This window comes from Symphalangus syndactylus, chromosome 20 (assembly GCF_028878055.3).
Source record: "Symphalangus syndactylus isolate Jambi chromosome 20, NHGRI_mSymSyn1-v2.1_pri, whole genome shotgun sequence".
Lineage (NCBI taxonomy): Eukaryota > Metazoa > Chordata > Mammalia > Primates > Hylobatidae > Symphalangus > Symphalangus syndactylus.
Window position 1 is genome coordinate 59,905,952 of NC_072442.2, and position 12,984 is coordinate 59,918,935.

Genomic DNA, 12,984 nt, shown 5'->3' on the forward strand with positions numbered 1-12,984 from the left:
GAATGAATAAAAGCTTTCAATGATTTTTTTTTGTTTTGAGACAAGGTCTCACTCTGTCACCGAGGCTGGAGTGCAGTGGGTTCGCTCACAGTTTACTGCAGCCTCGACCTCCTGGGCTCAGGTGATCCCCCCACGTCAGCCTCTCAAGTACTTGGGACCACAGGCATGTGCCACCACACCCAGCTAATTTTTGTACTTTTTGTAGAGATGGGGTTTCACCACGTTGCCCAGGCTGGTCTCAAATTCCTAGGTTCAAGCGATCCTCCACCTCGGCCTCCCAAAGTGCTAGGATTACAGGCATGAGCCGCTGCGCCTGGCCTCAAAGCACGTTTTTAGTTTAGAACTCTAAAAAAGAACTTCCCTTTAGAAACAAGCAATAAGAAGCAATTGACAAAATTTTTAGGCCGGGCGCGGTGGCTCACGCCTGTAATCCCAGCACTTTGGGAGGCCGAGGCGGGCGGATCATGAGGTCAGGAGATAGAGACCATCCCGGCTAACACGGTGAAACCCTGTCTCACTAAAAATGCAAAAAAAATTAGCCGGGCGTGGTGGCGGCCGGCGCCTGTAGCCCCAGCTACGCGGGAGGCTGAGGCAGGAGAATGGTGTGAACCCGAGAGGCGGAGCTTGCAGTGAGCCGAGACCGTGCCACTGCACTCCAGCGTGGGCGACAGAGAGAGACTCCGTTTCAAAAAAAAAAAATTTATTAAATGTAGGTGGCTAAGAAACATGTGAATCGTATCCTACCTTGACCCTAATCAAACACATTCAAAGTAGGACAGCAAAGAAGAGAGTCCATATTTCATCCAACAGGTGTAAGAGATTCTAAAACATTAGACAACAAATGCATACAAGAGCACTGAGAAACTAGCACCCTCGTGAAAAGGGCTGAGGAGGATGTCACAGTTCTTGGTAGGCAGTTTAGCAGCCTGTATCAAACACTTACAAATGTGGAACCTCGGCTAGGCACGGGGGTTCACGCCTGTAATCCCAGCACTGTGGCAGCAAGGCAAGAGGACTGCTTGAGTCCAGGAGTTCAAGACCAGCCTGAGCAAGACGGTGAGAGCCCGTCTCCACAAAAAAATGAAAAAGGAATAAAAACATTATATCAAAAAAACAAAGGGCCGGGCTTGGTGGCTCAAACCTGTAATCCCAGCACTTTTGGAGGCCCTGGCGGGCAGATCACGAGGTCAGGAGATCGAGACCATCCTGGCTAACATGGTGAAACCCCATCTCTACTAAAAATACAAAAAAAATTAGGCGGGGGTGGTGGCGGGCACCTGTCGTCCCAGCTACCTGGGAGGCTGAGGCAGGAGAATGGCGTGAACCCAGGAGGCAGAGCTTCCTGTGAGCCGAGATTGCGCCACTGCACTCCAGCCTGGGCGACAGAGAGAGACTCTGTCTCAAAAAAAAAAAGAAAAAAAAAAAAAGGTGCAACCTTTGTGATCCAGCGTTCTGCTTCTTGGAATTTACCTAAAGGGAAGTATTAAGGATGTGTGCAAATTGTCCAACAGGATGTTCATCAAAGCATTGTTTAGCAAAAAATTAGGAACAACATGGACTAAAGGACTAATGAAGTGGAATGATGTGATAGCTACACAATATAATAGTATCCAAATGGTAACAACGTTACAGAAGAATATTAATAAGGAAACTGTCCACAACATGCAGTTAAATTAATCAAGCAGTTAACTCAACAATAGGTATGGGATCCCATCTTTGTAAAGTAGAAAAATATACCAGGCCAGGCGCGGTGGCTCACGCTTGTAATCCCAGCACTTTGGGAGGCCGAGGCGGGTGGATCACGAGGTCAGGAGATCGAGACCACGGTGAAACCCCGTCTCTACTAAAAATACAAAAAAATTAGCCGGGCGTGGTGGCGGGCGCCTGTAGTCCCAGCTACTCGGAGAGGCTGAGACAGGAGAATGGCGTGAACCCGGGAGGCGGAGCTTGCAGTGAGCCGAGATTGCGCCACTGCACTCCAGCCTGGGCGACAGAGCAAGACTCTGTCTCAAAAAAAAAAAAAAAAAAAAAGAAAAATATACCTACATTATACATTAGACAAAGAGTCTGGGGACAAAAACACCAAAATGAGGTGAGATCACAATCTAACCTCTCTCTCTCTCATCTGTTCTTCCTTCCTTTTTTCTTTGCTGTATTTTTATCAAAAATGTCTTAAACGTATAATTTTCTAAAGTTTAAAAAATAAGGATGCATCCAAACTTAACAAAGCAAGATAATTTCCTCAAAATTCTGTGTAAATTATGTAAACTATTTCCTAATCCTATGGATTTAGGATCTGTTAAAATTTTTTTTAAAAGGCAGCCTTTCAGCCAAGTAACCCCAGTGGATACAAGAGTGACCTGAGCACTCGTGTCAGTAAAGCATCAATGGAAGGGTTCCCAATTCTGCAACACAGATCTTAGGAATTAATTCCCTTCTGCTATGACTCCCTAATTAGTCCAACCTGATGTTACGTATGTTGTCATGTACAATTCCCTCCTTTTTTTTTGAGACAGAGTCTTGCTCTGTCACCCGGGTTGGAGTGGAGTGGCCTGATCTCAGCTCACTGCAACCTTCGCCTCCTGTGTTCAAGCAATTCTCCTGCCTCAGCCTCCTGAATAGCTGGGATTACAGGAATGCACAACCATGCCTGGCTATTTTTTGTATTTTTAGTAGAGATGGGGTTTTGCCATGTTGGTCAGGCCGGTCTCGAACGCCTGGCCTCAGGCAATCTGCCCGCCTCAGCCTCCCAAAGTGCTGGGATGATAGGCATGAGCCACCACACCCAGACTACACTTCCCTCTTGTGAACATATATGCTGGCTCTCCAGTGTAAGTTTCCACTCTACAATCTTTTCAATTTCGTACTTTCTAAACACCTACTAACTGACTACTGACGACATCTGAGACTTTGAGTGGTAGAATTACCTGGGATGTCAACTGTCACTAATCTGGAATGTTAAGGATTGCTTCTCTAGGGGGGTCACTTGTCTGGTGACCATTTTCTAAATAAGAACAAAATAATACCCCAACCATTTAAAACTAAAACTTAATATGATAAAATAACAGTACGTGGGATCTCAGAAGAAATTTCACACTAGTTTTCATCCTTCCCTATATGATACAACACAAATCCAGATGTCTGCTTCGAAATTACAAGGGGGGCTGGGCACGGTGGCTCACGCCTGTAATCCCAGCACTTTGGGAGGCTGAGGCGGGTGGATCACGAGGTCAGGAGTTCAAGACCAGCCAACTGATGAAACCCCGTCTCTACTAAAAATACAAAAATTAGCTGGGTGTGGTAGTGGGCGCCTGTAATCCCAGCTACTCAGAAGGCTGAGGCAGAGAATTGCTTGAACCTGGGAGACAGAGGTTGCAGTGAGCCAAGATCGCACCATTGCACTCCAGCCTGGGTGACAGAGCAAGACTCTGTCTCAAAAAAAAAGAAAAAGGAAAAAAGAAAATTACAAGGCGGTTTTATGGCCTTTACATGGAAAACATTTTCCACTGAAAATTAGGCGACGGGACTTCTTCACTCAGGAGTGCCTATACTAACTACAGAGGTGGATTCTTACTCATAAACACTGAATTGCAGACCTGAAACATCCCAGGTTCCATGTTTTTTTTTTTTTTTTTTTTTTTTTTGAGGCGGAGTCTCGCTCTGCCGCCCAGGCTGGAGTGCAGTGGCGCGATCTCGGCTCACTGCAAGCTCCGCCTCCCGGGTTCACGCCATTCTCCTGCCTCAACCTCTCCGAGTAGCTGGGACTACAGGCGCCCGCCACCACGCCTGGCTGATTTTTTTATATTTTTAGTAGAGACAGGGTTTCACCGTGGTCTCGATCTCCTGACCTCGTGATTCGCCCGCCTCGGCCTCCCAAAGTGCTGGGATTACAAGCGTGAGCCACCGCGCCCGGCCAGTTCCATGTTAATCACAGTAGAAATGCCCCTTCCAGGAGAGGGAAGCAGGCCAGGCAGAAGAGAAGACATTCACTGAAGTGCTGGGGACAAGATAAAGGTGAGGCAGGGGGCTGGGCATGGTGGCAGGCGCCTGTAATCCCGCTGCTTGGGAGGCTGAGGCAGAAGAATCACCTGAACCCAGGAGGCAGAGGTTGCAGTGAGCCGAGATCGCACCACTGCACTCCAGCCTGGGCAATAGAGCGAGACTCCGTCAACAACAACAAAAAAAGGTGGGGGTGGAGGGGACAGGCAGGGGAGCCCTTTCCCAAGCACATTGCTGTTTCAACAATTTTCTAAAGATTATGTGTTAACAGGATGGTTATTAACACCCCGATAAAAAGATATTAGAGGAAGTAGTTTGAAAGCAAGAGGCCCAGAGACATAGAGAAGAGGATCAAAGGACAGCAAGGTCCACCCTCCACCCCCAGCTATTGCAGGCACCACCTTTTCTCAGGGCTGCCACACTGGTGTGAGAACCCAGCCATGCCTCGTGTTATTCACCTTGGCCAAATCAGCGCCATCCCAGCTGATTTTGTTAAAGTGACTTCCCTTCTCTGGGTCTCAGTTTCTTCATCTGTAAAATGAGCAGGTTGAACCAGATGACACTGTTGACAGTGAGTGAGTCAGGACCCACCCTGACATCTAGCTAAGCACCATCCCGGTGGAGCAGAGAGCCCTTCCTCTCCTTGGCCAGTCTGCAGAACATGATGGCAGAGTCAGCCCTCTCCTGGGAGGGTGAGGGTAGTGACTAAGGATAGTCTTATTCTTGCCAACGTTCCTTTCTATGCCCTAAGGAATTGCTGATCTTGCAGAATGAACCACTTCATGGGCATCTAAGGTCTGGTGTATTCGTTTCCTGTGGCTGCTGTAATTACCACAAGCCTGGTGGCTTAAAACAACAGATTTATCTTCTTGCACTTCTGAAGGTCAGGAGTGTCTAAACCGATACTTAGAGAGCTAAAATCAAGGTTTCGGGCATCGTTGGTTCCTCCTGAAAGCTCGGAGCGAGTCAGTTTCTTGCCTCCTCCAGCTCCTAGAGGCCACCAGCGCTCCTTGGCTTGTGGCTGCATTTGCTCCGTTAGCTGCTTCCATCATCATATTGCCTTTGATAAGCCTCTCTCTTTTAAGGACGCTTCTGATTACATTGACCTGACCCAGATAATCCCCCCATCTGAAAAGCCTTAATTTAATTATATATGTAAAGTCCCTTTTGCCATATAAGGTAACATACAGGTTCTGGGGATTAGGATGTGAACATTTTTGGGGGGCCTATTATTCTGCCTACCCCTTTCTGATCTTCCAGTTGTTCCACCTGCACATGATTTGCTGTTTCTGCATATCATCTTTGACTATTTATTTGAATGTACTCACTTATTTAAAGATTAGCTTAAATCTTCCATTAACCTCATTCTAAACGATCATCTCTATGAAACTATAGAATTGATGCTAACCATATTTTCCCTAACATTCCCTAAAATAAATACCTAACTATTGAAATTTCAAATGTGCATCTCTTACCACTTAACATCAATCTGCCTGTCACCAGTAGTACACAGACCATCACTTAGGGAATAAAAATATAGTCCAGCCTACGGAATTTACAGAAAAGGGTAATTTGTCCAAGAATACACACCAGCAGAGAGCAAAACTTTGACTACACCCACAACTTCTGCTTCCTGTCTCCATGCTCATCAATGACAACTTGAAAGTACATCAGCTTTTCCTTAATAGCATCCCTAACATTGATGATTCATATAATCTAAGGCTTGGTTCCCCTCCCCTTACACTCATAGATATTTTATATTTGAAAAATGGGGCTTCCCTTTGCTTCCTCTGTCAACCAGCAGTCATACATCTGACTTATCTGTGTTAAACAGCAGCCTGTTTACTTGACCTACATCTGGACAGCGTCCAGGCCCCAGGGAAGAATAAGCTGAGAATGGAGGTCAGTGGCCAGTGGTGACTTTGTAGTTTGCCCTTTGGCATCTGTCCCAGATGCAAATTGAACTTTGAAACCACTTTTGAGAAGCCAAGAGTCCTTTCTGTACACAGAGTGTGGGATGATGTAATTGTCCTCTTCTTACATAACAATCAGCATGCAATTTAAAAAAAAATAGCTATCATTTATTGAATATTTAGTATGGGACAGGCCCTGTGTGAACAGTTTTATTTTTTATTTTGGAGGGGCAGCCTCTTGAACCAGAGCAGGCTCAGAGAACTCAACTCCCATAAGTGCTTTATAAACACTCATTCACAACAATGCTATGAAGCAGCTATTCGTGTTCCCACTTTACAGATGAGGAAACCCAGTCCTAGAGAGGATAAGCAACATCTCCAAGGTCACACAGCTAGTATGACAAGGTCAGCATTCATAGACCCTCAGACATAGAAGAGAACTTTGGACTAATCTGCCACATGAGAAAACCAGGGAAGTTAAGCAATCTGCCCAAGGACACATGAGACTGAGTTAGTGGCCGACTCAGGGACAGAATTCAGGTCTTCAGCTCTTAGACCAGTCTCTGTCTTTGGATCGTTCTCTCTGTTAAGCTATTATTTCTCAGGTGATCTGCTTCTTTTTTCTCCTCATTCCATCTCGCACTCCTTCATGGGTGCTTCTGGCCCTCGTCAGTTTCACTGTGATGCAAAGCTGGGGAGGTATCTAATGAGGGTCCCAGAATGACCCTTCCTGATCACTCCCTCTGACCCAGCAACAAACATGGAAAGTGCTAGAAAATCTCTATGAGTCTGTATTCATTAAATTGGAATTAGTAATAATGTAACCTGAAAAGAATTAAAGTTTACCTTTATCCTTTTTCCCCCAAAAAAAGAGAATGCTAAGCAGATACATGGTGGAAACAGGATTAGATGGGGTCATGATCAAGAGAGGAACTTGTTAATCAAAATTTTAACCCAATAGGAACCTAAATGTGTGTCATTTAGGAGATTGGCTAAATAAATGATTGTATATACATACAAAGAAATATTGTATGGTCACTGGAAATGATGTCATAGAACAATGCATATGAGAACAAATTATGATTTCATAAGTTGAAAGCATGACACCAAATAAAATTACTCCACTTTTCTTTTTATAAGTATATGCTCAGAAAAAAAGACTGGAATATATTTATATTTATAAGACTGGATATATTTATAAGTGGTGGTTATCTCTGAGTAATTCATATTTTCTTTTTTGTGTTTATCAGTATTTTCCAAATTTTCTACAGCAAATACACATTACTTTTATAATCTAAGGGAAGAAAATCATCAAAAACTTTAGATGAAGTCATTAAGAATCAGTGTTTTCTCAAGTCTGCTCTGAGACTGCATATACAAGAAAATAAGGGATCAGGCCAGGTGTGGTGACTCACACCTGTAATCCCAGCACTTTGAGAGGCCCAGGCAGGAGGATTGTTAGAGGCCAGGAGTTCAAGACCATCCAGGGCAACATGGCAAGACACTGCGTCTATACAAAATAAAAAAAAATAGCCAGGCATGGGGGTGTGTGCTTATAGTCTCAGCTACTTGGGAGGCTCTGGTGGGAGGATCACTGGAGTCTAGGAGGTTGATGCTGCAGTGAACCGTGATCACACCACTGCACTCCAGCCTGGGTGATAGAGTGAGACTTGGTGAAAAAAATAAAAAAGAAGAGAGAGAAAGAAAAAGAGAGAGAGCGAGGAAGAAAGAAAAGAAAAGAAAGAAAAAAGAAAGAAAGGAGAGAGGTAGGGAGGGAGGGAGGAGAGGGAGAGAAGGGAGGGAGGGAAGAAAGGAAGGAAGAAAGGAAGGAGGGAAGGAGAGAGAGAGAAAGAAAGAAAAGAGAAAGAGAGAGAGAAGAAGGAAGGAAGGAAGGAGCCATAAACTTTTTTATAGAGCTGGCCATACATTAATAATTTAACAGCCATCCTGCCCTAGTGGAAAAATGAGCAATGGACACAAATAGATGGTTCATAGAAGGGATATAAATGGCCAATAAACACCTAAGAAGACCCTCAGCTACATCATTAATAACTTTTAAACATAAATTAAAATGACATTGAGATATCTCCTTGCTCTTTGCTTATCAGATTAGCAAAATTTAAGACAAATGGTAATACCCAATGTTAGTGAAGTGTAAGGAAGCCCACTGTCTCCTGCCATGCCGGTCGCAGAGTGAAAAATGCAGTAACCATCTCAGTTACCATGATGGATTAAACACGTGTATCTTCACTTCCTCTTGAAATCCCACCAAAAAAAAAAAGACCGAACAAAAATTTTAAAAGGTATAAACCCACAGGGACAGAGGATAGGAAAGGAAACAACAGTGGACAAGGCATGTCAACAGGATTTTGGAAGCTGGAAAGTGGATGAGTAAGCGACAGCTGATGCGGTGGATCAGAAAAGGCTGAAAACTCAATGCCAACCAGAAGCAAGCAGTGCCGTGCCTCTAACTCCAGAAAGTCAGGAACTGGAGGTGCGAGCTACTTTGAAAAGCAAGGTAGGGTGGGGCTAAAAACAGGAAGATCTGTTGAAACATATGATGTGTTTACAAAGCATTTCAACACAGGCTTCACAGCCCAGGCAATCAACAAGCCAAGGCGTCTACTTCTCTCCCACCCCAGCAGGAGAAGAAGGTTTGCTTTCTGGAGGAACTAAACCAGAATAGCTCCAGATCTGGGGAGACTGGACACATCCGAGGGCAGGGTTAAGTCACTACATAAAGGGAAGAAGGATTTGGGAGAGGGGAAGTCTTTGAAGCTACATACAGAATGATGAGACCCCCTCGTGTCCCCTGATGGCCCCCCAGAATGTTAGCAGCCTGGCTTGTACCCTCCAGGCAGGAGATTGGAGCATTCTTCTGGGAGGTTCCCAATCATATGGACTGGTGCCCCCGTTTGATCACCTTACACAGAGACCGAACAACCAGGGCCAGATACAGACACACGTACAGACACAGACACAAACACCCTCCAATCGGCTTCTAGTTCCTTGATCGTAAAAATGAACATTCAACAAGGAATCACCAAACGTTTGAGGAAGCCTCCAGTGTGAAAGATAGAACAAAATAGCATAAAAGAAGTTCAAGGGCTTCAATATAATCCATAGGTTCAGGAAAAGAAAAAGAAAAAAGAGGCTGGGCACAGTGGCTCATGCCTGTAATCCCAGCACTTTGGGAGGCCAAGGTGAGCAGATCTCTTGAGGTCAAAATACAAAAATTAGCCAGGCATGGTGGCATATGCCTGTAATCCCAGCTATTCGGGAGGCTGAGGCACAAGAATCACTTGAACCTGGGAGGCAGAGGTTGCAATGAGCCAAGATTGCACCGCTGTACTCCAGCCTGGGAGACAGAGCAAGAGTCTGTCTCGAAAAAAAGAAAGAAATAAAAAAGACAAAAAAAAGAGATTCAGCAGCAATAGACACAATGCAGGGAGCAGAAGTAAGCTGGAAAAAATGTTTAATATCTTCAGAGAAATAAACAAAGGCATTACATCATGAAACAAGAACACGGAGCTTCAAAAAAAGAAATGAGAACAAGAACCCTTTTTAAAAAACAATGAGGGTCGAAATTAAAATATTCATTTGAAGAGCATGACCATTAAATTGAGAAAATCTTCCAAAACAGGAGAACAAAAGATAGATCACGCAAATAGGAGACTAAAGGAAGAAAATGAGAAGATAAACCCCAAAGTCTAATATCCAAATAATAGGAGTTTCAGAAAGCAAGTACAGGGAAAATGAGGAGGAAGGAATTATTTTAAGATAATAATTCAAGAGATTTTTCCAGAATTGAATAACATGAAAACCCAGATTGAAAGGGTCTCCTGAGTACGCAGGACAATCGATGAAAACACACCCACAGATGAAATTTCAGAACCTAGGGATGACAAGACACCCCTAAAAACTTCCACAGACATAAAACCAGGACAAGTACAAAGGATCCTGAATCACAATAGCAGAAGACTTCAACAATAAACTAGAAGCTTGAAAACAATGAACCATTGCCTTTAACATTCAGAGAAAAAAATCATTTCCAATGAGTATTCTAAATCAAGCCAGACCCTTCAACAAGTATAAGAATAGAATGAAGGCCTGTTTCCAGATAGTCAAAACCTATCAAAATTACCTCCTGTCATTGGAAGATGCATGTCACCAAAACAGGGAAGAAAATAAAGAGGAAAATGTGAGATCCATACAAACAGACAAGTATTGTATGATTCTCCTCATATGGGGTAATTAGAAGAGTGAAATTCATAGAAACGGAAAGTAGAATGATGGTTGCCAGGGCCTGGGAGGGAGGGGAAAATGGGGATTCAGTGCTTAATGGGTACAGAGTTTCAGTTTGGGAAGATGAAGAAGTTCTGGAGATGGGTGGTGGTGATAGTAAGCACAACAATGTGAACGTACTTAATGCCACTGAACTGTACGCTTCAAAATGATTAAAATGGGCCAGGCGCGGTGGCTCATGCCTGTAATCCCAGCACTTTGGGAGGCCGAGACGGGTGGATCACGAGGTCAGGCGTTCGAGACCAGCCTGGCCATCATGGTGAAACCCTGTCTCTACTAAAAATACAAAAAATTAGCCGGACAGGGTGGCGGGCGCCTGTAATCCCAGCTACTCAGGAGGCTGAGGCAGGAGAATCGCTTGAACCTGGGAGACAGAGGTTGCAGTGAACCGAAATGGCGCCATCACACTCCAGCCCAGGCAACAGTGCGAGACTCCATCTATTTACCACAATAAAAAATGAAAAATGGGCAAGGCACATTAAAAATGGAAAATGGGTGGCTCACGCCTGTAATCCCAGCACTGGGAGACCAAGGCAGGAGGATAGCTTGAGCCCAGGAGTTCCAGAACAGCCTAGGCAACATGGTGAAGCCCCGTCTCTACAAAAAATACAAAAATCAGCCAAGTATGGCAGCACATGCCTGTAGGCCCAGTTACTCAGGAGGCTGAAGTAAGAGGATCACCTGAGCCCGGGGAGGTCGAGGCTGCAATGAGCTGTGATTATGCCACTGCACTCCAGCCTGGGCAACAGAGTGAGACCCTATCTCTAAATAAATAAATAAATAAATGTTAAAACTATAAAGTGGCAAAAAAAAAGTATACATATAAATTAAAAAGTGGAAAAACCTCGTCTCTAAAAAAATGCAAAAAATTAGCCAAGTATGATGGCAGACACCTGTGGCCCCAGCTACTTGGGAGGCTGAGGTGGGAGGATGGCTTGAGCCTAGGAATTCAAGACTGTAGTAAGCCGTGATTGCACCACGGCACTCCAGCCTGGTCAACAGAGCAAGACCCCATCTCAAAAAAGAGAGAAAAGAAAAGAAAGAAAGAGAGAAAGAGAGAGGGAGAGAGGGAGAGAGAGAGACAGAAAGAGAGAGGGGGAGATGGAGGGAGGGAGGGAGGGAGGAAGGAAGGAAGGTGGTATCCAAAAGAGAGAGGATTCACACAAGAAAGAGAAAAGGGAACCCCTAAAATGACAACATGCAGCAGTCCTGGGGAGAAACCAATCCAAGAGGGGGCAGTAGGATGAGGCGCCAGGCAGATGTCTCTGAGGAATAAGAGAAAGAGACTGAGAGATAATCTAATAGATAATAGAGACTGAAAGATAATGTGTTTGATCATATTACCAGGAATTTTATAGGTCTGTTGGAAAGGATCAGTGATATGTATCTAAAAACGAAGCAAATGAAAGCACAGTGGCTCAAGCCTGTAATCCCAGCTACTCGGGAGGCTGAGGTGGGAAGATCTCTTGAGGCCAGGTGTTTCAAACTGGGCTGGGCAACATAGCAAGACCCTGTCTCAAATAAATAAATAAGAATGGTATGGCATTTCTTTTTTTTTTTTTTTTTTGAGATAGAGTCTCGCTCTGTCGTCCAGGCTAGAGTGCAGTGGCGCGATCTCAGCTCACTGCCAGCTCCGCCTCCCAAGTTCACACCATTCTCCTACCTCAGCCTCCCGGGTAGCTAGGACTACAGACACCCACCACCACGCCCGGCTAATTTTTTGTATTTTTAGTAGAGACAGGGTTTCATCATGTTAGCCAGGATGGTCTCGATATCCTGACCTCATGATCCGCCCACCTCAGCCTCCCAAAGTGCTGGGATTACAGGCGTGAGCCACCGCGCCCGGCCATGGTATGACGTTTCTTAAGGGAATCTGGACAAATGAATGAAAACTAAATATATGTACATCCTTTCACCTAGCAATCCAACACCTAAGGATTTATTCTAAGGAAATAATAGTATGCAAAGATGTACATTCAATGATGTTTACTGTGGCACTGTTTATTATTATAGAAATAAATGGAAACACCCTAAACACCCACCAATAGGAGACTGGTTTAATAAATCATGGTACAGCCACACGATGGAATACTACACAGCTGTTAAAAAGGACAAGGTAGATAATTATGAATTAACAAGAGATGACACTCGAGAGATATTATTAAGTGAAAAAAAGGTTAAAAGACAGTAAGTAGAATTTGACATAAAAATACTCATATAAAAGTCTAGATGTCTATATGCCAAAATATTAATCTTTAGGGATAGAATTATGCAAACACTTTCAATGTCTCTGTATTGATTAAATTTTTATCAGATATTATATTATCAGGAAAAATCATCTAGTTCCATTTACAAAATGAAATAAAAGTAACCCAAACCCTGAAGAATACAATCATACAGTTTACAAAGCACCTTCACAATCATCATTCTGCTTAAGTTTAAAAACATACAAAAAAATAGAAATGTCATACATTTTGTAGATGAGAAAACACGTTCAGAGGGAAGCAAATGGCCCATGAGCAATGAAGTCAAGGTCCCAGGACGTGATCGCAAGCCCCTAACTTGGTCAGCTCAGGACGTGATCGCAAGCCCCTAACTTGGTCAGCTCAGCATGACTTCAGTGCATCTCACTGACTGTCTCTGTCAGCTCCAGATAAACCTGTCAGAACCCTATGAACTCCCTCTGCAACCCAGAAAAATGCTACGTGGTCAGTTCAGGAAATAGGAAAACAAATCAAGGTGATCAGAATCTCAGGGGAAAGATGTG